At 44.4% G+C, this 23,833-nt stretch overlaps 1 protein-coding gene across 3 annotated transcripts in view; it reads right to left on the minus strand.

Annotated features, from left to right (window-relative positions):
* Nucleotides 1–23,833, minus strand: part of EXD1 (exonuclease 3'-5' domain containing 1) — a 555,213-nt gene that overhangs the window by 327,541 nt on the left and 203,839 nt on the right. The gene's annotated exons all lie outside the window — the stretch shown is intronic.

Below are 23,833 nucleotides of genomic sequence, written 5' to 3' on the forward strand. Positions count from 1 at the left end.
AGTAGGCCTTACAGAAGTGAAAAACAAATTTAGGAGTTTTTCACTACAAGGACAGGGAAAACTTAAATACACATGTCCTACTTTTTAAATACAAATCACCCTGCCTTATGGGTTGTTAAGGCCCTACTTTAGACGGTAAAAGGAATGTTTATGCCTAGCAGAAGTTTTTTTTTTTTTTTGCCAGGTTGAACTGGCAGTTTAAAACTACAGTACAAACTGCAATGGCAGACCCGAGGGCTACTGTAGTGGGTGGCTGTTTTGCTTTCACTAATGACTGAGCTGAAAACAATCTCTGGAATGGACTTCTTAGTTTAAAGAAGACATTTAATATTACTTCACCACGACGTTCCTGATAGAGGAGATTAGTAGGTTGGAGGCACACGTTTAAAAGTAGTCACAGCAATGAAAGGAAACTATATCAAGTGATTCTCAATTGCAATGTACACAGCAAATATATGTGATTATATTATAGCATAACTTCAAAGCAAAGAATAAAAGTCAAAATTCATCACCGTAGTAGGGCCCACCAAATGCTTCATCTTTCTCATGCCAGCAATAACGACTCCTGTTCAACTGCGAGAAAGATTTTCCACCCCCACCGGCCACGTCAGGCAGCTGGCGCAACTCCTGACTGAAGTATCTGAATTCCTCACTACTGAACAGAGGATTATTTTTTATATCTTTGAATAGAATTTTCTAGAAAGCCCTCCCTCTTAGAGGAGAATAAAAAAAAAAAAAAAGCTGGCTACTGTAGGTCAGAGTTTGAAAAAAAAAAAAAAAAGCGTCTAAGGCCCGTCCTTTTCCCAAGGCTGACTAGAGAAAAACACAAAATATGCGCTCCCTTATGCTAGGGTTCGGTGAGAACAAAATACGAAAACCACAGCTTGGTTTACAATAAGGAAAAACACAGCTCAGCTGCAATGTCTCAACTGCAATGTCTAACGCCACAATAAAGCCAATAGGCAGCTAAACTAAAGATAGAATGTAATGTGCTACTGGTGAACACTGAACAACTAATATGCACAGTGGTGAAACACAAAGTCAGTGGTCAAACACAATTATTTTCATAACAGTGGCACAATGTGTGCTGCAGGGCCACTAGTAACGTTTATTCAGTACTGTTAATTTACACGCCCTGGGTACACATACTAGGGATAAGTAAAATAGATGTAAGTCAATTTTACCATGTTTTAGCCAGACAGCGCAAGCACTTTGGCACTAGTTACCAAAACAAAGTCAGAAAAAACAGGAAGGGTGAAGACAAACAGTCTGGGGGTGACTGTGCAGACAGGGCCAAGTCCAACACCTTATGAATTAAGTATTTAGCTACAGTATAGCTTTATGCGTTATTGTAAAATATATCATAGTATTTGCAGAGTCAAGTAAAGCATCCTTCATACACCTGTATTTCATCAGGCCTCAAAACAACGCCTCAGTGTTTTTCTGCATCTTTCCCCAGCAACCTCTCAGATTTGCTATTTAAATGTAAGCGACACAAATACGTGACAATTTAACACATTCAGTTTCTGTCAGCAAAAAATTAAAAAGCCCATGTTAATGAAAGAATGAATCCTACAAATTGGATGAAAGTTATATACTCAGTTCCATTCAGTGATCAAATAAGGGGAATTAAGCACTTATAAAGATCTGAAAAACACAAAAATGAGCTAGTTATGTACCTTTGGTAATGAAGTTTCTGGCAGGTACTCTAACCGCAGAGTCCTCACCTTTAGAATATCCCAAGGCACTAGACTGGAACTGGAATATTTTTCCGCATAGCCCCTGCGTGCTAGTGGGTGGCATTGTGTGCCTCAGTGGCAACTTCATTCCGCCCCAGAAAGGACTGCTGGAGCCACATATAAATGCCATCCAAGCACGCTGAAGTCAGTTTCTTTCTCGACAGTGTACAAAGCCTTGGAGGTGGTGCCTAATGAAAATGTCACTTACCCAGTGTACATCTGTTCGTGGCATCAGTCGCTGAGATTCACATGGTATGCATGAGCTCGCCATCTGGTGTTGGGTCGGAGTGTTACAAGTTGTTTTTCTTCGAAGAAGTGTTTTCGAGTCACGGGACCGAGTGACTCCTCCTTCTGTGCTCATTGCGCATGGGCGTCGACTCCATCTTCGATTGTTTTCCCCGCAGAGGGTGAGGTAGGAGTTGTACTATAGTAATAGTGCCCGCGCAATGAAAAATGTAAGTATGTACCTATTAAAGGATTAAATAATATATATACAAATGTACAAAATTGAAGGTAACTTCTGAACTGCTACAGGCTTCCGGGGAGGTGGGTGGGTCCATGTGAATCTCAGCGACTGATGCCACGAACAGATGTACACTGGGTAAGTGACATTTTCAGTTCGATGGCATCTGTCGCTGTAGATACACATGGTATGCATAGACTAGTAAGCAGTTAGTTCCCCATAAGCGGTGGTTTAGCCTGTAGGAGTAGAAGTTGTCTGAAATAGAGTTCTTAATACAGCTTGACCTACTGTAGCTTGTTGTGCGGATAGCACATCTATACAGTAGTGTTTGGTGAATGTGTGAGGCGTAGACCAAGTGGCTGCCTTACATATTTCCTGCATTGGGATGTTTCCTAAAAAGGCCATTGAAGCACCTTTTTTCCTTGTTGAATGTGCCCTGGGAGTAATGGGCAGTTGTCTTTTTGCTTTAAGGTAGCAGATTTGGATGCATTTAACTATCCATCTAGCTATACCTTGTTTTGATATTGGGTTACCTGCATGAGGTTTTTGGAATGCAATAAATAGCTGTTTAGTTTTTCTGATGTTTTTTGTTCTGTCAATGTAGTACATTAATGCTCTCTTGACATCTAATGTATGTAGTGCTCTTTCAGCCACAGAATCTGGCTGTTGGAAAAAAACTGGTAGTTCTACCGTTTGATTTAGATGGAATGGTGAAATAACTTTTGGTAAAAATTTTGGATTAGGTCGTAGGACGACCTTATTTTTATGTATTTGTATAAAAGGCTCTTGTGTTGTGAACGCTTGAATTTCACTTACTCTTCTTAGAGATGTAATGGCGATGAGAAAGGCAACTTTCCAGGTTAGGAATTGTATTCCGCAAGAGTGCATGGGTTCGAAAGGTGGGCCCATGAGTCTTGTTAGAACCACGTTTAGGTTCCATGAAGGAACAGGTGGTGTTCTTGGTGGTATAATTCTTTTAAGCCCTTCTATGAATGCTTTGATAACTGGTATCCTATACAAGGAAGTTGAATAGGTAGTTTGCAGGTATGCAGATATTGCTGCAAGGTGTATTTTAATAGAAGAGAAGGCTAGCTTTGCTTTTTGTAAATGTAGCAAGTAATTTACTATATGTTTTGGAGTTGCGTCTAGTGGTTGTATCTGATTATGATGGCAGTACCAAACAAATCTTTTCCACTTACTTGCGTAGCAGTGTCTAGTGGATGGCCTTCTGGCCTGCTTTATGACTTCCATACACTCTTGGCTAAGTTGTAAGTGTCCGAATTCTAGGATTTCAGGAGCCAGATTGCTAGATTCAGCGATGCTGGGTCCGGGTGTCTGATCTGTTGGTTGTGTTGCGTTAACAGATCTGGTTTGTTGGGCAGTTTGATGTGTGGTACTACAGACAGATCTAGCAGTGTTGTGTACCAGGGTTGTCTTGCCCAAGTTGGTGCTATTAAAATGAGTTTGAGTTTGTTTTGACTCAATTTGTTTACTAGGTAAGGAAGGAGAGGGAGAGGAGGAAAAGCGTAAGCAAATATTCCTGACCAGTTCATCCATAGGGCATTGCCTTGGGATTGCTTGTGTGGGTATCTGGACGCGAAGTTTTGGCATTTTGTGTTCTCTTTTGTTGCAAATAAGTCTATTTGTGGTGTTCCCCAGAGTGTGAAGTAGGTGTTCAGAATCTGTGGGTGGATTTCCCATTCGTGGACTTGCTGGTGATCGAGAGAGATTGTCTGCCAGCTGATTCTGGATCCCCGGAATAAACTGTGCTATTAGACCAATTTGATGGTGGATTGCCCACTTCCATATTTTTTGAGCTAACAAGCTTAACTGCGTTGAATGTGTTCCTCCTTGTTTGTTTAGATAATACATCGTTGTCATGTTGTCTGTTTTGACAAGGATGTATTTGTGGGTTATGATTGGTTGGAAAGCTTTTAGTGCTTGAAAAACTGCTAATAATTCTAGATGATTTATATGCAGTTTTGTTTGATGTATGTTCCATTGTCCTCTTATGTTGTGTTGATTGAGATGTGCTCCCCACCCTGTCATGGAAGCATCTGTTATTACGTACTGTGGCACTGGGTCTTGGAAAGGCCGCCCTATGTTTAAATTTATACTGTTCCACCATAGAAGCGAGAGGTAAGTTTGGCGGTCTAGCAACACCAGATCTAGAAGGTGACCCTGTGCTTGAGACCACTGTGAGGCTAGGCACTGTTGTAAGGGCCTCATGTGCAGTCTTGCGTTTGGGACAATGGCTATGCATGAGGACATCATGCCTAGGAGCTGTAGTATTGTTCTTGCTTGTATTGTTTGGTTTGGAGACATGTGTTGAATGACCCTGTTGAAATTGTGGATCCTTTGTGGAGTTGGCGTTGCTACTCCTTTTGTCGTGTCTATTATGGCTCCTAGATATTGCTGTACTTTGCTTGGCAGAATGTTTGATTTTGCAAAGTTGACGGTGAACCCTAGTTTGTAGAGGGTTTGTATGACTTGATTTGTGTGGTTTGAGCATTGTGTGAGCGAACTGGTTTTGATTAGCCAGTCGTCTAGATACGGGAACACATGTATTTGCTGCCTTCTGATGTGTGCAGCGACTACTGCTAGGCATTTTGTGAATACTCTTGGAGCGGTTGTTAAACCAAAAGGCAATACTTTGAATTGGTAATGTATTCCTTTGAATACAAACCTTAGATATTTCCTGTGTGATTGATGTATTGGTATATGGAAATATGCGTCCTTGAGGTCTAGGGTTGTCATGTAGTTGTGTTTTTTGAGCAATGGTAACACTTCTTGTAGTGTGACCATGTGAAAGTGGTCTGATTTGATGAATGTGTTTACTACTCTGAGGTCTAGAATTGGTCTCAGTGTTTCGTCCTTTTTTGGTATCAAGAAGTACAGTGAATAAACTCCTGTGTTTATTTGTGTGCTTGGTACTAATTCTATTGCATTTTTTTGCAGTAGTGCTTGAACTTCTATCTCTAGAAGCTGTGAATGGTATTTTGATAAATTTTGTGATTTTGGTGGTATGTCTGGAGGGAATTGCAGGAATTCTATGCAATAACCATGTTGGATAATTGCTAGGACCCATGTGTCTGTAGTTATTTTGTCCCATGCTTCGTAATATTGACGTATCCTCCCCCCCACTGGTGTTGTGTGGGAGGGGTGAGTGACGTGTGAGTCACTGCTTGTTGGTAGTGGTTTTGGGGCTTTGAAATCTTCCCCTATTCCTAGGGAATTGCCCCCCTCTATACTGGCCCCGAAAACCTCCCCTGTACTGTCCCTGGTAGGTGGGCGGTGCGGACTGTGAGGTGCTAGCTTGTGTGGCCTGACCCCGAAACCCTCCTCTAAAAGGTGTTTTGCGGAAGGTGTTATAAGATCCTCTGCTCTGCGGGGAGTAGAGTGCGCCCATGGCCTTGGCAGTGTCAGTGTCCTTCTTGAGCTTTTCTATGGCTGTGTCGACCTCCGGACCGAACAGAAGTTTTTCATTTACTGGCATGTTAAGTACTGCCTGCTGAATTTCTGGCTTGAATCCAGACGTTCTGAGCCATGCGTGCCTACGGATGGTAACCGACGTATTAATGGTCCTTGCGGCCGTGTCTGCTGCATCCATGGAGGAGCGTATTTGATTGTTGGAAATGTTTTGACCCTCCTCAACAACCTGTTTTGCTCTTTTTTGCAGATCTTTTGGGAGATGTTCAATGAGATGCTGCATCTCATCCCAGTGGGCTCTGTCGTATCGCGCTAGCAGCGCTTGTGAATTTGCGATGCGCCACTGGTTTGCTGCTTGGACAGCAACCCTCTTCCCGGCTGCATCGAACTTCCTGCTTTCTTTATCTGGGGGAGGTGCATCCCCAGAAGTGTGTGAATTTGCCCGTTTTCTGGCAGCCCCTACCACCACAGAATCTGGTGGCAGCTGAGAGGTGATGAATACAGGGTCCGTAGGAGGCGCCTTATACTTTTTGTCCACCCTAGGCGTCACTGCCCTACTTTTAACTGGCTCCTAGAAAATGTCCTTTGCATGGCGTAGCATGCCTGGGAGCATCGGCAGGCTTTGGTAGGAGCTGTGGGTTGAAGAGAGGGTGTTAAAAAATCATCCTCTACTTGTTCAGAGTGTAGTTCCACATTATGGAATAGTGCTGCTCTAGCCACCACTTGTGAGTAGGCTGTGCTGTCTTCCGGTGGTGATGGCCTAGTTGGGTATGTGTCTGGGCTGTTATCAGACACTGGTGCGTCGTACAAGTCCCACGCATCCTGATCTTGGTCATCGTGGCTCATGGCGGTGTGAGCTGGCGAATGTGACGGGGTGTAAGTTGGTGAAGCCGGAGTTACAGGTGGAGGCGAGGGAGGAGGTGTTACCTTTTGTGCTGTTTGTTGCTGAGGAGTAAACTGAAGCGTTCTCTTTCGTTTGACAGGTGGAAGGGTACTGATCTTCCCAGTCCCCTGCTGAATAAAGATACGCTTTTGCGTGTGATCCACGTCAGTGGATTGCAGTTCTTGTTCAAATCTATGTTTCTTCATTTGTGAAGAAATAGAATGCTCTTCAGTATAGGAGCCTGAAACAGGGTCTGATGTCGCTTTTTTCGGCTCCGAAAACCCTGTTGATTGTTTTTTCGGCTCCGAGGTAACCTTCCTCTTTTTCTGTGCCGAAAATTCTTGGCCTCTATGGTCTTCGGCGCCACTGTCTCGGCGTCGATCCGTGTCGACACCGAACTCTCGGTGTCGATGCTTCTGTTTAGCACTCTCTCGGTCCCGAGGAGGCTGCGTGCCGGTGTCTCGACCGAAGTCGGACGATCTCGACACTGAATGGGCCTTTTTCGGTGCCGATTGTTGGTCACCGAGAATTTGGGTGGAGCCATGGCCGGTTGGCAGTGGCGTCCCCTGGGCCTTCTTTCCTTTTTTAAGTTCTGATCTCGACGTCTTACTCACAGTTTTTGTAGAGTCTAGCTCGTCGGAGTCTGAATCCTGGATGGAAAAGGATTCCTCCTGTTCCTCTTCTGTCTCGAACTGTCGACGCTCCTTTGGCGTGGACGCCATCTGCAGTCTTCTCGCTCGACGGTCGCGCAGAGTTTTTCGGGACCGGAACGCCCGACAGGCCTCACAGGATTCTTCGCTGTGCTCGGGTGACAGGCACAGGTTACAGACCGAGTGTAGGTCTGTATAAGGATATTTGTTGTGGCATTCGGGGCAGAATCGAAACGGGGTCCGTTCCATCGGCGTTGTTCTCCACGCGGTCGGGCCGACTAGGCCCCGACGGGGTGCCGAAATCTACCCCGAAGGGCACCGAAGCGCTTCGATGTTCAACGCGTCGTCGTATGTGTCTATCTCGAACCGGATCGCAACGATACCGTCGAAAATCTTCCGTTTTCAGCTATCTTTCCGTTCCGAAACCCGGAGCGACAGGAACACGTCCGAACCCGATGGCGGAAAGAAAACAATCGAAGATGGAGTCGACGCCCATGCGCAATGAGCACAGAAGGAGGAGTCACTCGGTCCCGTGACTCGAAAACACTTCTTCGAAGAAAAACAACTTGTAACACTCCGACCCAACACCAGATGGCGAGCTCATGCATACCATGTGTATCTACAGCGACAGATGCCATCGAACACCAATTTACTGTGTCAGTGTACCTATCTCTACCTTTGGGACATTTTCAGATGAAGAGGCCCTTTCATAGAACTGGGAGTAGGGAAAACAGTGAGGAATTTGTAATTACCATATCTAACAGAACGAGCATTACCAAAGGTAAGTAGCTTACTTTTCAGATGGGTACATCTAACGGCAGATTTTACATTTTTAGAAAAAATATCAAAGTAGTACTTCCCCAAGGTGTGGGTCTGTGGAATGGGTCAGACGAAAAAGTCCTGCAGGACCAAAGGGTCAAAATGCCCATCGTGTCAGAGCTAGCTGTCAAGGCGGTTATGCTTCTTTAATGAATGACTACACTGCGTCTGACAGATGTCAAGGACAGGCACTTTGCATGCCAATGCAGTGGGAGCATTCACTGACCTGGTGGAATGGGCCATCTGTTCTTCCGGAGGCTGCATCCTGGCCAGTGCGTAACAGGTCTTAATGCAAAGGACTATCCACCTTCCCTCCTTTTCTGCACCAAATATCAAGTTTTAAGTATCAAGATACAAAAATGCCAGAAAAAGAATACAGTGATACCAAAACATTGTAATGCAGAAATATCGGCCAAGAATATCAATTTTTGGGGTAAGTAATATCTTTGTCATAAATACTGTTGATATGGTTTTCATTAATATAGTTATTGTTTTTTAATTATCTTTGTGTTTTAGTTCATATGCTGATTTATGCTATTGCTGTTTGTATAACTTAATATTTTTAAAATATAGCTTGCAATTTTAAGTGATTTATAATTTTTATTTTAATTGTTAATAGTAATTTATAGTGTTGTAGTGGATTGCTAGGTTTGCAGGGGTACAGCGTGGGAAGTTAACTGAGTAATAACTTAATTAATTAGTAATGATTTAATTGATTCATAATTATGTAAATTGGTAATGAGTATACTTTTTTTAAATAACGTCGGAAGTGTGATGAACTGTCTAACATGAAAGCAGTTACAACCTTCAGTAGAAAGATCACTCTAGTCCTCAGCACCAGTTTGTCATGACAGAACGTGCCGTTGGACAATCAGACAAAAATGGGCTGAAGCTCACTGACTTGACTTAAGCTGAAGTTATCTCAAGGGGAGCCTGTCTTCAGAGCCGGTATTCAGTAGGAGTAGAAGGCAGCTCAAAAGGTGTGCATATAAGGAAAGTAAAAACCAAATTAAGATCTCACTGTGGCATCAAAAAAACATTTAGGAGGAAACATATGAAGGCGGCGTTTAAAACATCGCTTCACAAAAGGCGATTAGAACTACAACAGCTGGTCCAGCAAATGCAAAAAGCCAAAATGGCCTGGTTCAAACTTCATTTTTAAGTATGCCCTGTCTCCATCTTACGTAACAAGAGATACTGTTTTTTTTTTTTTTTAATTCATGCAGAATCATTGTCCAGACTTGACGCAGATGTCATCTAATCTTATAGTTCCAAAACCTGTGAAAGTATCAAGTCATTCAGACAATGACAGATGTAACAGTGAATGCAACATCAGTCTGGAGCAGGTGTCTGCTTATCACAATGTAAAGGCCAAATAAGAGCAAGTATGTACATATATTCAAAACAGTGTAGTCTGAATTGACGTCCATTAACCTTATTTGATCATCAGGATGGGTCTGGGACAGAAACCCTAATACACAATCTATATCAGAAATTTCTGAACCTATGTCAGAAATTCTTATGCTTGATATTATAAAAGGGCTGCCACTTGACCATTTGTCAGGAGAGGTCCCTCACCCAGATTATCACACAGGACACTGCTGGATGCAAATAATCTGAGGCCAGACGAAAGGACGTTGATGCTTTGTATGGTTTTGTTTTTGCAGGGAGCAGTGCCTTCATGCCTCTTTGCATACCTTGTCAGCAGCCAAAGCTGTGGTTAGCAATGTGTTGCTTCTCCCTAAGAAAGTCAAGATTACAAGTTCTACTTTCCATGCTCTCCTAGCACAGCGCATAGAAGTAGGTTTTAAGGTGTTTGTTTTTTAATCATATTTTAGTTCTGCTAAAAATGTTCATTTCACTCTTGCTGTTCACAATATGCCTATTTGCTTTTTTATGATGTTCTGTGAGGTTAGCTTAGATGTGCTGATAAACAAGTTCCCACTGCTGCGATAAATGCTTCTTAGTTAAAAGTGACTATTCTGCTTAGTGCCGTTTGTGTGCGTTATTGTGAAGAGAAAAAAAAAACGTTTTTTTTTCCAGTTCCATGGTGCCCCAGATTCCAGCTTAGGTATTGTTAGTAACCCAAAAGCAATGATTCCACTTCAATTGTGTTTTAGGTGATGTTTTGTGGGGCTACACAAACCTGTCTTTCACATTCAGCCTTGGTGCAATGAAACAAGTTCACCCATGTCACCCGTGGGTGGGAAAGCAAATCTTCAATAACTACGCTTACACACCTTTACACACTAAGTTACACAGTTTACAAAACAAGACAACAAACATTAACAGTGCCCACCTACAAGTTCTTGCTGAGACAAAGGTAAACCAAACAAAAATACATCCAACAGTTTGGCCTGCACTGGGTCTAGTACTACGGGTGCTACACCATGCTACAAACTTCGCACAGCATTCGTTATAATGAAAATGTCACTTACCCAGTGTACATCTGTTCGTGGCATCAGTCGCTGAGATTCACATGGTATGCATGAGCTCGCCATCTGGTGTTGGGTCGGAGTGTTACAAGTTGTTTTTCTTCGAAGAAGTGTTTTCGAGTCACGGGACCGAGTGACTCCTCCTTCTGTGCTTATTGCGCATGGGCGTCGACTCCATCTTCGATTGTTTTCCCCGCAGAGGGTGAGGTAGGAGTTGTACTATAGTAATAGTGCCCGCGCAATGAAAAATGTAAGTATGTACCTATTAAAGGATTAAGTAATATATATACAAATGTACAAAATTGAAGGTAACTTCTGAACTGCTACAGGCTTCCGGGGAGGTGGGTGGGTCCATGTGAATCTCAGCGACTGATGCCACGAACAGATGTACACTGGGTAAGTGACATTTTCAGTTCGATGGCATCTGTCGCTGTAGATACACATGGTATGCATAGACTAGTAAGCAGTTAGTTCCCCATAAGCGGTGGTTTAGCCTGTAGGAGTAGAAGTTGTCTGAAATAGAGTTCTTAATACAGCTTGACCTACTGTAGCTTGTTGTGCGGATAGCACATCTATACAGTAGTGTTTGGTGAATGTGTGAGGCGTAGACCAAGTGGCTGCCTTACATATTTCCTGCATTGGGATGTTTCCTAAAAAGGCCATTGAAGCACCTTTTTTCCTTGTTGAATGTGCCCTGGGAGTAATGGGCAGTTGTCTTTTTGCTTTAAGGTAGCAGATTTGGATGCATTTAACTATCCATCTGGCTATACCTTGTTTTGATATTGGGTTACCTGCATGAGGTTTTTGGAATGCAATAAATAGCTGTTTAGTTTTTCTGATGTTCTTTGTTCTGTCAATGTAGTACATTAATGCTCTTTTGACATCTAATGTATGTAGTGTTCTTTCAGCCACAGAATCTGGCTGTGGGAAAAATACTGGTAGTTCTACCGTTTGATTTAGATGGAATGGTGAAATAACTTTTGGTAAAAATTTTGGATTAGGTCGTAGGACGACCTTATTTTTATGTATTTGTATAAAAGGCTCTTGTGTTGTGAACGCTTGAATTTCACTTACTCTTCTTAGAGATGTAATGGCGATGAGAAAGGCAACTTTCCAGGTTAGGAATTGTATTCCGCAAGAGTGCATGGGTTCGAAAGGTGGGCCCATGAGTCTTGTTAGAACCACGTTTAGGTTCCATGAAGGAACAGGTGGTGTTCTTGGTGGTATAATTCTTTTAAGCCCTTCTATAAATGCTTTGATAACTGGTATCCTATACAAGGAAGTTGAATAGGTAGTTTGCAGGTATGCAGATATTGCTGCAAGGTGTATTTTAATAGAAGAGAAGGCTAGCTTTGCTTTTTGTAAATGGAGCAAGTAATTTACTATATGTTTTGGAGTTGCATCTAGTGGTTGTATCTGATTATGATGGCAGTACCAAACAAATCTTTTCCACTTACTTGCGTAGCAGTGTCTAGTGGATGGCCTTCTGGCCTGCTTTATGACTTCCATACACTCTTGGCTAAGTTGTAAGTGTCCGAATTCTAGGATTTCAGGAGCCAGATTGCTAGATTCAGCGATGCTGGGTCTGGGTGTCTGATCTGTTGGTTGTGTTGCGTTAACAGATCTGGTTTGTTGGGTAGTTTGATGTGTGGTACTACAGACAGATCTAGCAGTGTTGTGTACCAGGGTTGTCTTGCCCACGTTGGTGCTATTAAAATGAGTTTGAGTTTGTTTTGACTCAATTTGTTTACTAGGTAAGGAAGGAGAGGGAGAGGAGGAAAAGCGTAAGCAAATATTCCTGACCAGTTCATCCATAGGGCATTGCCTTGGGATTGCTTGTGTGGGTATCTGGACGCGAAGTTTTGGCATTTTGCGTTCTCTTTTGTTGCAAATAAGTCTATTTGTGGTGTTCCCCAGAGTGTGAAGTAGGTGTTCAGAATCTGTGGGTGGATTTCCCATTCGTGGACTTGCTGGTGATCTCGAGAGAGATTGTCTGCCAGCTGATTCTGGATCCCCGGAATAAACTGTGCTATTAGACCAATTTGATGGTGGATTGCCCACTTCCATATTTTTTGAGCTAACAAGCTTAACTGCGTTGAATGTGTTCCTCCTTGTTTGTTTAGATAATACATCGTTGTTATGTTGTCTGTTTTGACAAGGATGTATTTGTGGGTTATGATTGGTTGGAAAGCTTTTAGTGCTTGAAAAACTGCTAATAATTCTAGATGATTTATATGCAGTTTTGTTTGATGTATGTTCCATTGTCCTCTTATGTTGTGTTGATTGAGATGTGCTCCCCACCCTGTCATGGAAGCATCTGTTGTTATTACGTACTGTGGCACTGGGTCTTGGAAAGGCCGCCCTATGTTTAAATTTATACTGTTCCACCATAGAAGCGAGAGGTAAGTTTGGCGGTCTAGCAACACCAGATCTAGAAGGTGACCCTGTGCTTGAGACCACTGTGAGGCTAGGCACTGTTGTAAGGGCCTCATGTGCAGTCTTGCGTTTGGGACAATGGCTATGCATGAGGACATCATGCCTAGGAGCTGTAGTATTGTTCTTGCTTGTATTGTTTGGTTTGGAGACATGTGTTGAATGACTCTGTTGAAACTGTGGATCCTTTGTGGGGTTGGCGTTGCTACTCCTTTTGTTGTGTCTATTATGGCTCCTAGATATTGCTGTACTTTGCTTGGCAGAATGTTTGATTTTGCAAAGTTGACGGTGAACCCTAGTTTGTAGAGGGTTTGTATGACTTGATTTGTGTGGTTTGAGCATTGTGTGAGCGAACTGGTTTTGATTAGCCAGTCGTCTAGATACGGGAACACATGTATTTGCTGCCTTCTGATGTGTGCAGCGACTACTGCTAGGCATTTTGTGAATACTCTTGGAGCGGTTGTTAAACCAAAAGGCAATACTTTGAATTGGAAATGTATTCCTTTGAATACAAACCTTAGATATTTCCTGTGTGATTGATGTATTGGTATATGGAAATATGCGTCCTTGAGGTCTAGGGTTGTCATGTAGTTGTGTTTTTTGAGCAATGGTAACACTTCTTGTAGTGTGACCATGTGAAAGTGGTCTGATTTGATGAATGTGTTTACTACTCTGAGGTCTAGAATTGGTCTCAGTGTTTCGTCCTTTTTTGGTATCAAGAAGTACAGTGAATAAACTCCTGTGTTTATTTGTGTGCTTGGTACTAATTCTATTGCATTTTTTTGCAGTAGTGCTTGAACTTCTATCTCTAGAAGCTGTGAATGGTATTTTGATCAATTTTGTGATTTTGGTGGTATGTCTGGGGGGAATTGCAGGAATTCTATGCAATAACCATGTTGGATAATTGCTAGGACCCATGTGTCTGTAGTTATTTTGTCCCATGCTTCATAATATTGACGTATCCTCCCCCCCACTGGTGTTGTGTGGGAGGGGTGAGTGACGTGTGAGTCACTGCTTGTTGGTAGTGGTTTTGGGGCTTTGAAATCTTCCTCTATTCCTAGGGAATTGCCCCCCTCTATACTGGCCCCGAAAACCTCCCCTGTACTGTCCCTGGTAGGTGGGCGGTGCGGACTGTGAGGTGCTAGCTTGTGTGGGCTGACCCCGAAACCCTCCTCTAAAAGGTGTTTTGCAGAATGTGTTAAAAGATCCTCTGCTCTGCGGGGAGTAGAGTGCGCCCATGGCCTTGGCAGTGTCCTTCTTGAGCTTTTCTATGGCTGTGTCGACCTCCGGACCGAACAGAAGTTTTTTGTTGACTGGCATGTTAAGCACTGCCTGCTGAATTTCTGGCTTGAATCCAGACGTTCTGAGCCATGCGTGCCTACGGATGGTAACCGACGTATTAATGGTCCTTGCGGCTGTGTCTGCTGCATCCATGGAGGAGCGTATTTGATTGTTGGAAATGTTTTGACCCTCCTCAACAACCTGTTTTGCTCTTTTTTGCAGATCTTTTGGGAGATGTTCAAGGAGATGCTGCATCTCATCCCAGTGGGCTCTGTCGTATCGCGCTAGCAGCGCTTGTGAATTTGCGATGCGCCACTGGTTTGCTGCTTGGACAGCAACCCTCTTCCCGGCTGCATCGAACTTCCTGCTTTCTTTATCTGGGGGAGGTGCATCCCCAGAAGTGTGTGAATTTGCCCGTTTTCTGGCAGCCCCTACCACCACAGAATCTGGTGGCAGCTGAGAGGTGATGAATACAGGGTCCGTAGGAGGCGCCTTATACTTTTTGTCCACCCTAGGCGTCACTGCCCTACTTTTAACTGGCTCCTTGAAAATGTCCTTTGCATGGCGTAGCATGCCTGGGAGCATCGGCAGGCTTTGGTAGGAGCTGTGGGTTGAAGAGAGGGTGTTAAATAAAAAATCATCCTCTACTTGTTCCGAGTGGAGTTCCACATTATGGAATAGTGCTGCTCTAGCCACCACTTGTGAGTAGGCTGTGCTGTCTTCCGGTGGTGATGGCCTGGTTGGGTATGTGTCTGGGCTGTTATCAGACACTGGTGCGTCGTACAAGTCCCACGCATCCTGATCTTGGTCATCGTGGCTCATGGCGGTGTGAGCTGGCGAATGTGACGGGGTGTAAGTTGGCGAAGCCGGAGTTACAGGTGGAGGTGAGGGAGGAGGTGTTACCTTTTGTGCTGTTTGTTGCTGAGAAGTAAACTGAAGCGTTCTCTTTCGTTTGACAGGTGGAAGGGTACTGATCTTCCCAGTCCCCTGCTGAATAAAGATACGCTTTTGCGTGTGATCCACGTCAGTGGATTGCAGTTCTTGCTCAAATCTATGTTTCTTCATTTGAGAAGACATAGAATGCTCTTCAGTATAGGAGCCAGAAACAGGGTCTGATGTCGCTTTTTTCGGCTCCGAAAACCCTGTTGATTGTTTTTTCGGCTCCGAGGTAACCTTCCTCTTTTTCTGTGCCGAAAATTCTTGGCCTCTATGGTCTTCGGCGCCACTGTCTCGGCGTCGATCCGTGTCGACACCGAACTCTCGGTGTCGATGCTTCTGTTTAGCACTCTCTCGGTCCCGAGGAGGCTGCGTGCCGGTGTCTCGACCGGAGTCGGACGATCTCGACACTGAATGGGCCTTTTTCGGTGCCGATTGTTGGTCACCGAGAATTTGGGTGGAGCCATGGCCGGTTGGCAGTGGCGTCCCCTGGGCCTTCTTTCCTTTTTTAAGGTCTGATCTCGACGTCTTACTCACAGTTTGTCGAGTCTAGCTCGTCGGAGTCTGAATCCTGTATGGAAAAGGATTCCTCCTGTTCCTCTTCTGTCTCGAACTGTCGACGCTCCTTTGGCGTGGACGCCATCTGCAGTCTTCTCGCTCGACGGTCGCGCAGAGTTTTTCGGGACCGGAACGCCCGACAGGCCTCACAGGATTCTTCGCTGTGCTCGGGTGACAGGCACAGGTTACAGACCGAGTGTAGGTCCGTATAAGGATATTTGTTGTGGCATTCGGGGCAGAATCGAAACGGGGTCCGTTCCATCGGCGTTGTTCTCCACGCGGTCGGGCCGACTAGGCCCCGACGGGGTGCCGAAATCTACCCCGAAGGGCACCGAAGCGCTTCGATGTTCAACGCGTCGTCGTATGTGTCTATCTCGAACCGGATCGCAACGATACCGTCGAAAATCTTCCGTTTTCAGCTATCTTTCCGTTCCGAAACTCGGAGCGACAGGAACACGTCCGAACCCGATGGCGGAAAGAAAACAATCGAAGATGGAGTCGACGCCCATGCGCAATAAGCACAGAAGGAGGAGTCACTCGGTCCCGTGACTCGAAAACACTTCTTCGAAGAAAAACAACTTGTAACACTCCGACCCAACACCAGATGGCGAGCTCATGCATACCATGTGTATCTACAGCGACAGATGCCATCGAACACACATTTTCGATTGAAGCACACTGAGCTGTAAGAGTGACATTCACTAATTTGCAAGGGATATATAACACAAGTAACTGCTGCTGCTCACTCTCCAGCCATGTAAACTGCAGAGGCCTAAAAAGCTAACCTGCTGCTGAGCTAGATGATCCTCTCGAAGCTGCAGCCTGAATGGAGGACAAATGCTCATGCCCAGAGGTTCCTGATACCAAACTCTCCTGGCCTAATCTGGAGCCACTGGGAAGACTTGGGTCTGGCCGTTTCATCCTGATATTCAGTACTCGGGGCAGGAGTAGTAGCAGCAGAAGCCACAGAGGAGTTCAGTGCTCCTATATAGGTGGGATGCACCTCCGAGAGAGCTGTCTGGGAAGTCCAGCACACAAAAATCGCTGACATTGCATGCTCTAGCAATGCCGAAGAAATTAAGCCAGAGTTCTCCCCATGTGTTTACCACAATCCACACAGTGGTGGTGTTGCCTGGGAGGGTCTGGACAAGACTCCACTTGATGGACAGCAGAAAGATTTCAATGCCAAACTAATGACCCATAAGTCCAACAGATTGATGCAGAGAGTCGTCTGATCTCCACCTCTTCCAGATGACTTCCACCACCCAGCAGCGATGTGTCTGTCACCATAGTCAGCTCTGAGTGGGGTAGGACTGGGGGTCTGCCATTGGTCCAAAAGCAGTCAAGCGGCCAACACTGCAGATCTTCTCCAGTCTCCTCTGAAGCCTGGTTGGAATATGACAGGTTTCATGATAGGTGCTGGGCCCACTGAGACTTCAGATCCCACAGCAGAGCCCACATAAGCCACCTGGCTTGGTAGACATGCAGTATGCAGAAGGCCAATAGGCCAAGAAGCTATAGGGCCACCCTTCCTGTAACCCAGGACTGAACCTGGAATATGGGACAATAGCCCATATGTCTTGGACTCTCTGATGAGGAAGGAAGGCCTGCAAACACACCATATACAGGATAGTTCAGATGAAAGGGAGCTACTGAGGAGTGACCTGTGATTCCAGCATGTTGACAGTGAATCCCAGTGATGTCAGGAGATACATCTTTGGTTGGAGGTGTTCCACAACCGGCTGTGCAGAGCCCACCTTCAAAAGCCAGTCGTTGAGGTAGGGGAAAACTGGCATGTTGGACCTCCAAATGTATGCTACGATCACTGCCATCACCTTTGTCAAAACCCCAGGGCCACTAATGAGGGCAAACTTAAAATGATAACGGCCCACCTTGAACCCCAAGTAGTGCCTGTGGAACTGCAGGACGGGAACATGCAAATAGCTTTCGAACAGGTCTAACAACATCTAGTGCCCTGGACCCGGCAGATAGAACATGAGCTTGCATGAGAGGCAGGAGATCTAAAATAGGACAATATAGCTAAATATATGTATAACGACAAGGCAGCAACCGATCTGCGCCACCACAGTAGTGGAGAGCCCCCTCCATAAGTGCACTGTCCAACAGCAGGCATTTATTAGGGTCCCTGAGGAGAAAGATGAGAACACTCCATGATGCTATAAAGATTACAGAGGAGTGGGTATGCAATTTTCCAGAGACAACATCTGTGTTATATAAGGCAGTACCCTACTAGTCCCTATGGGACCGCCATGGCTATACTAGACACAGAGAGACACAAGAGACTCATTAGCATTAAGTGGCCAGTTTTAGTAAAACACTCTAGAGACAATGTACACTACCTGTTGGCATCATTGAAGCCCATGCAAGAGCCACAGGGTTAAAAGGGATTATTCACAGCCAGTTCAATACACAGTGTGTATACACCCTTAAATAGCGGCACTGGCGAAGAATAATTAATTCTATTATTCCCTGTTGCCTAGTTATGTGAAGCACCTTGCTTCGCCCAAGGCTCTGAGACACAAAAGAACTTGCTGGCATCAGGAAAACATTGCGAGCTCACACGTGGCAGGAACCAACACCACTCAGGCGATGGGACTTGGCAATACAATGACTGCAGCCAAAGGAAGCCACGAGCTGATCTGCAAGAAAAACCTACACATTTTCTATCTTTCTAATTAGACTCTAAAAATGGATCTACTTAGTGCAATGGCAGACAAGATGAAAGAAAAAAGCGCCACAGGAGAACAAGTGAACAATAATGAAAAGGTCATCTCAAAATCGCAGAAAGACACACAGGAAGCACAGGGCTCATGTAGTCAACCTCCGAAGAAGTGGAGGAACTCAAAGGGAAATGCAAGGATGTAACATCAATAACCGAAAAGCAAGAAAGACCGAAACGTAAAAAACTAAGCAACACAACATTTATGCAAAGCTTTTCAACCATATCCTGGGCAATGAAGCGCAAGCAAAGATACTTATTAACCATGCACACAGGGTGGGTCTCCTAAGGAGCCGCAGCTGCGACTAAGATATAATAGCAAAATTGGCACCTTTGACCTCAATGAGAATATTTTGCCAATGTCAAGATGGAAGGATACCATAGATTTGTATGAATCTGTCATCAAACTCAAACATCTCTCACCTGCTCTGGAGAAAAGATGAGATATCAGAAGTCACCACAAAGTTGTGCAACTAAAAAATCCTGTATAGGCAGAACTGCGCTAACTTGCATAACAGATGGCCGAACTAGAATGATTAGAGCAGTTGAAGATGGCAAAAAAAAATACTGGGACTAATGGGAGAAGGTGAGACCAACTGTGCTATAGATGTTGATTTGACCACAAGGGGCAGAGATAATTGACGGGAAACCAAAACAAGACAGGCGAACAAAGGAAACCGGGGAAAGCACACAGCCAAGCAATCACCCATCACCAAAGTATAATAATAGCACAAAGATCAAACTGCAATTGTCCTCCTGCACAAGAAAGAGGCAAAGAGATGAGAACAACATTCCACATGTGATTGTGAGAAGATCAACTGAGAACTGGTTGGTAAAGGTTCGGACTTTCTTTTTTTCACACCAGAGGATTAGGGCTCCTGTATTAATAATTTTAGTTGGGTTGATGTTTTAAAGGTTTGTGTTTCGGGGGAAAAGAGGGAGGTCAGAGTCCAGACTATGAACATTTAAAGATACTGAAGAGAGGGAAGGTAGTCTCCTACCTGGCAAAGGTGCAGACACAGACTGAGCGTATCCTGAGGGTACCCAAAGGTTAGACTACTCACAGGGAATATACAGGGGCTGAATTCCCCGGTGAAAAGACATATGGTCTGGAGGGCCATTTTTTGTGAAAGACCAGAGTTGGTATACCAGCAAACTCACCAACGTGGAAAATACCAGACTAATGAGAAATAAATTGTACGCAACACAATTTTTTGCTACCACCAATCATAAGCAAATACCTTTGTAGGTCAAGGAGATTATGACGTGCAGGTGGGTGTGTACATACATTTTACTGTTTGGCAAATCCAGTGGCAAAGGAACAAAACTAGCAGTTACCTATTCCGCCAATATTGGCCAGGACACACACAACTGAGATTTTCAATCTGTTCAATACTAAAGCACACACTGATATTATGTGGGTAAGAGATTACACTTTGGTTTCTGACCCAGTGATAGACAAGCATCCTTTGGGCAGACATACGGAGGAAGGGATTTCGCATGTTCCCAAGAATGCTGTAGTGGACATAGGTCTCTTAGACATATGGAGGAAGTCTCATCCAAACGAGAATGAATTCATCTTTTTCTCACATAGCCACAGAACGTTCTCCCAGATTGACCGATTATGGGTACACACGCAATGGTTGTGCAAACTATCAAAATAGAAATTGGCTTGCTAGACATTTCAGATAATGCCCCATTTATATGGGGCTTCTCCTTGTGTGAGCTACAAGGAGAAACATTGGAAGTTTGACTCGACAATCTTTGGGGATAAACTCCACAAAAGTGAAATGAGAGAACAGATCAAAGAATAAGTTGATCTCGAACAGATCAAAGAATAAGTTGATCTCAACCAGATCAATAACACTATACCAGTACTCAAGTGGGACACTTTCATGATGGTCAAAAGGGGAAAAGTAATCACAATTGGGGCCCACCAGAGACAGATGAGACGGATAACAAGAAAAAAGTAGAAGGCAAAATTAAGATAAAAGAAAAGCAATAGAAGGAGGAGAAAACACTCTGCTTGGTGTGGTACATGACACTGCTCTGTAGCCAATCTGATTAGCTAATTATAGAGGGATCAGAGAAAGCATTGTTCCACCTGAAACAAGGTTCTCGGAGAAGGATACAGCATCACGAGTGAGAAAAGCGAAAGACAACACACAAATACCTCACATTAGGACTGCAGAGGGCACATACAGATATCACTGGTTCCTCAAGACTTTTACAATCTAAAACTACACACCTTTTCACTGAAATCTAAAATGACTTAGCCAGTGACAGACAATGTTCATTTCTTGGAGGAGTAGGAAGAATACTTTAAAAATTAACATCCTCTCACACTTGCATTTATCCTTTCCAGACTATACCTGCTACTAAGAAAGACCTACAACAAGAGCAAACAACCTTCAGCAGATTCCTTTGGTAGAAAGCCAAACCAAGCATGGCCAAAAGATCCTACATAGCTCATTAGAGAGGCTGGGCTAGGCCTCCCGGGTATAGACTTTTACGACCCGTGGCCCAGCTTTGTGTAGCGTTTAAGTGGTTGCTTTGGGAGATGGAGTAACACTGGGCCATCATGGAGATGCACCTCCTGGGGTGCCCCTTCTTGGATGTGGTATGGCTACATGTGACCACAAGCCCAAATTTAGTGTATGCATCAGATGTCAAAAAACTCCAAATGAAAGTATGGGACGGCTGGAGTAAATTATCCTCAATAAAGACATTCCCTTCCCCACTCACACCCCCTCTTGAACAACCCTGACCCCTTGTCAACAATTAACAAAACCCAGTTTGAGGCATGGAGCAAAGGTGACCGCTCCATGCTTAGAGCTCTATTCTAAGGCTAGGAGTTTAAATATTTCAACCAGTGTAAAACTGAGTTCTAAGACACTGAGAACAAAATATTTAAATACGGTCAGCTGCTTCACTGGTATCTATCCCCAGTGAATAAGGAGATCAGGACGAGGGAACAAACAAACTTTGAAAAATTCTTCCCACCTATGACTCCACTAAAGGACTTCTATCAGTTATTTACACTACATTGAAAACCTTACCTGAGAAACACAAATGGCCCCATATGCACAGATGGGAAGATGCACTGGGATGGGCAGTCTCCTCAAAGAAGTTGTCTAGACTGTGGAGGTACATACCAAAAACAGTGATGAATATTCAGGGGATGAAAACTTGGTACAACATTGTACGGTTGGTACAGAACCCTGCACAAACCGAAGCAAATGTTCCCCAAAACTGATGGTAAATGGTGAGGGCATGCGGATCGGAGGGTTCAGCAATACGCAGCTGGTTGGGATGTAAGAACTTTAAAATCTTCTAGAAAGAAATTCCTAGTTTTATCATAGGAGGAATAGGACTACCGATCCCACATGAACTGCCGGTGGTGATCTTTGGAGGGATTCCGAATAGATGGAATGGGCTGAGAAAGGGAAAACGGACAGTAATAGGACACATGCTGGAAGCTAAACAAGCAACTGGGGTTCACTGTAAGGAGACCCCTCCCAGGAAAACCATCATGCATGAGGTGGCTGTGTTTGAAACTGACTATGAAGATGCTGACACATGACCTAAACAATAAAATGTGAACATTTGAGTTATATGCAGTCTCTCTTGGGCTATCTCCGTGCAAGAGGACCTATGCTGCAATGCCCCAATACTCTGAGGCCCTTATGTCTCAACTGGTCCCTAATTAGTTAAGGACATAACATTATGTGTGCTTCATACCACACCTGTCTAGGGTTAATTTAAATAGTATTGATTGTCCTTTCAAAGTCTCAAGTTGACCGAGTCTGGTGAACAATAAAATTGTGATTACTGCGACTGTTTTATGCTAAATAAAACAATAAAAAAAATTTGGAAAACAAATATGAAAAAGGCCTCCATCCTTTTTCGGCACCTGGAAAAAGTGAGAGTAACAAAATCCCTAATTCTGAGGAAGGAACTATGGGCCAGATGTAGGAAGCCTTTTGCATGTCGCAAACTGCGAAAAACGCAGGTTGCGGCATGCAAAAGGCCGAACGCGATGCACAACCTCAAATTGCGAGTCGGTACCGACTCGCAATTTGAGGATGCGACTCGCAAATAGGAAGGGGTGTTCCCTTCCTATTTGCGACCGGATCGCCATGCTGAGTTGCTTTGTGACGCGAATGCGGTCGCAAACCAACTCGCAGTTACCACCCACTTGAAGTGGGTGGTAACTCATTCGCAAAAGGGAAGGGGTCCCCATGGGACCCCTTCCCCTTTGTTAATGCCGAAAAAAAGTTTTTTCAGAGCAGGCAGTGGTCCTATGGACCACTGCCTACTCTGAAAAAAACGAAACCAAAAGGTTTCAGAAGTTTTTCTTTTTGCAACTCGTTTTCCTTTAAGGAAAACTGGCTGCAAAAAAAAAAAAACTGCTTTATTAAAAAAGCAGTCACAGACATGGAGGTCTGCTGTCTCCAGCAGGCCACCATCCCTGTGAGTGCATGGACCCCATAGCAAGTAGCAGAAGGTGTCTGAGACACCTTTCTGCATATGGTTTTGAGAGTTGCAAAATTTTACTTACCTACATCTGGCCCTATATTTGGCTACTTTCACCAAAACAGCCTGAACGTCCTACAGTGAGATGGATAACTGGTCCTCCGAAAGCTGCTCTGATGTGGGTGGAGGAAGCAGTAGGTCGGAAAGAAAAGATAGGGCATAGCCCAATCGAACTATCTTAAGGGCCCACCTGGTGAATGTTATGGCCTGCCACCTCTGGAAAAAATGACTGATTTTGCCTCACTCAGGGTGGTCCTGTGCCACTAAGGGCAAACTAAAGTGGCTTGGAGGCTGCTGTTGAAGAGACAGGGAAACTAAGAGGTCTGCTGTCCCTCCAGACTTGTAAATTGTCACCAGGATCCCCAATCCAAACCCCAAAATAACAGGGACACCTGTTGCTGGGGTGGTGGAACTTTGTGTTACCTGTAAGCAAAGCCCCTGGTGATGCTACAAAAGGTGCAATATGGTTGAAGATACTGCCTGGTGGATGAGCGCCACTCTAATGTGGAATTGGCCTTTTGGCTATAGCTGGTCATGTCAAAAGGTATAACCATAAGTGATGCCTGAATGTTACCCGAGAAGCCCTTGGATCTACAGGTCTGCAGGCAAGAACTATGAGACCATAGACCAAATTCCCAACAAACTACTGACAATGAATTACTTAAGGGCAAGGGTAGCTGATGAGAACATCTGGTTATCAAATACCTAATTTCTCTTTGACACTGTCTCTCAGGGTCATAGGGGAAGAATTGGGATTACCCTGCTGGCAGGTGCATCAACTAATAGCCTCTCAGGAGCAGAGTGGTGGTCAAGAAGGCAGGATCACATCAATAAGGTCTATGGTGCTGTGCTGCCTGTCTGTTCATATGTGGTCAGAATCAAGGTTTAGCCCAAGTACCCATGAGAGGGTCAGCCAGGGTTTTACTGAATA

The sequence above is a fragment of the Pleurodeles waltl genome, chromosome 9 (genome assembly GCF_031143425.1).
Source record: "Pleurodeles waltl isolate 20211129_DDA chromosome 9, aPleWal1.hap1.20221129, whole genome shotgun sequence".
NCBI classification, from domain to species: Eukaryota; Metazoa; Chordata; class Amphibia; order Caudata; family Salamandridae; genus Pleurodeles; species Pleurodeles waltl.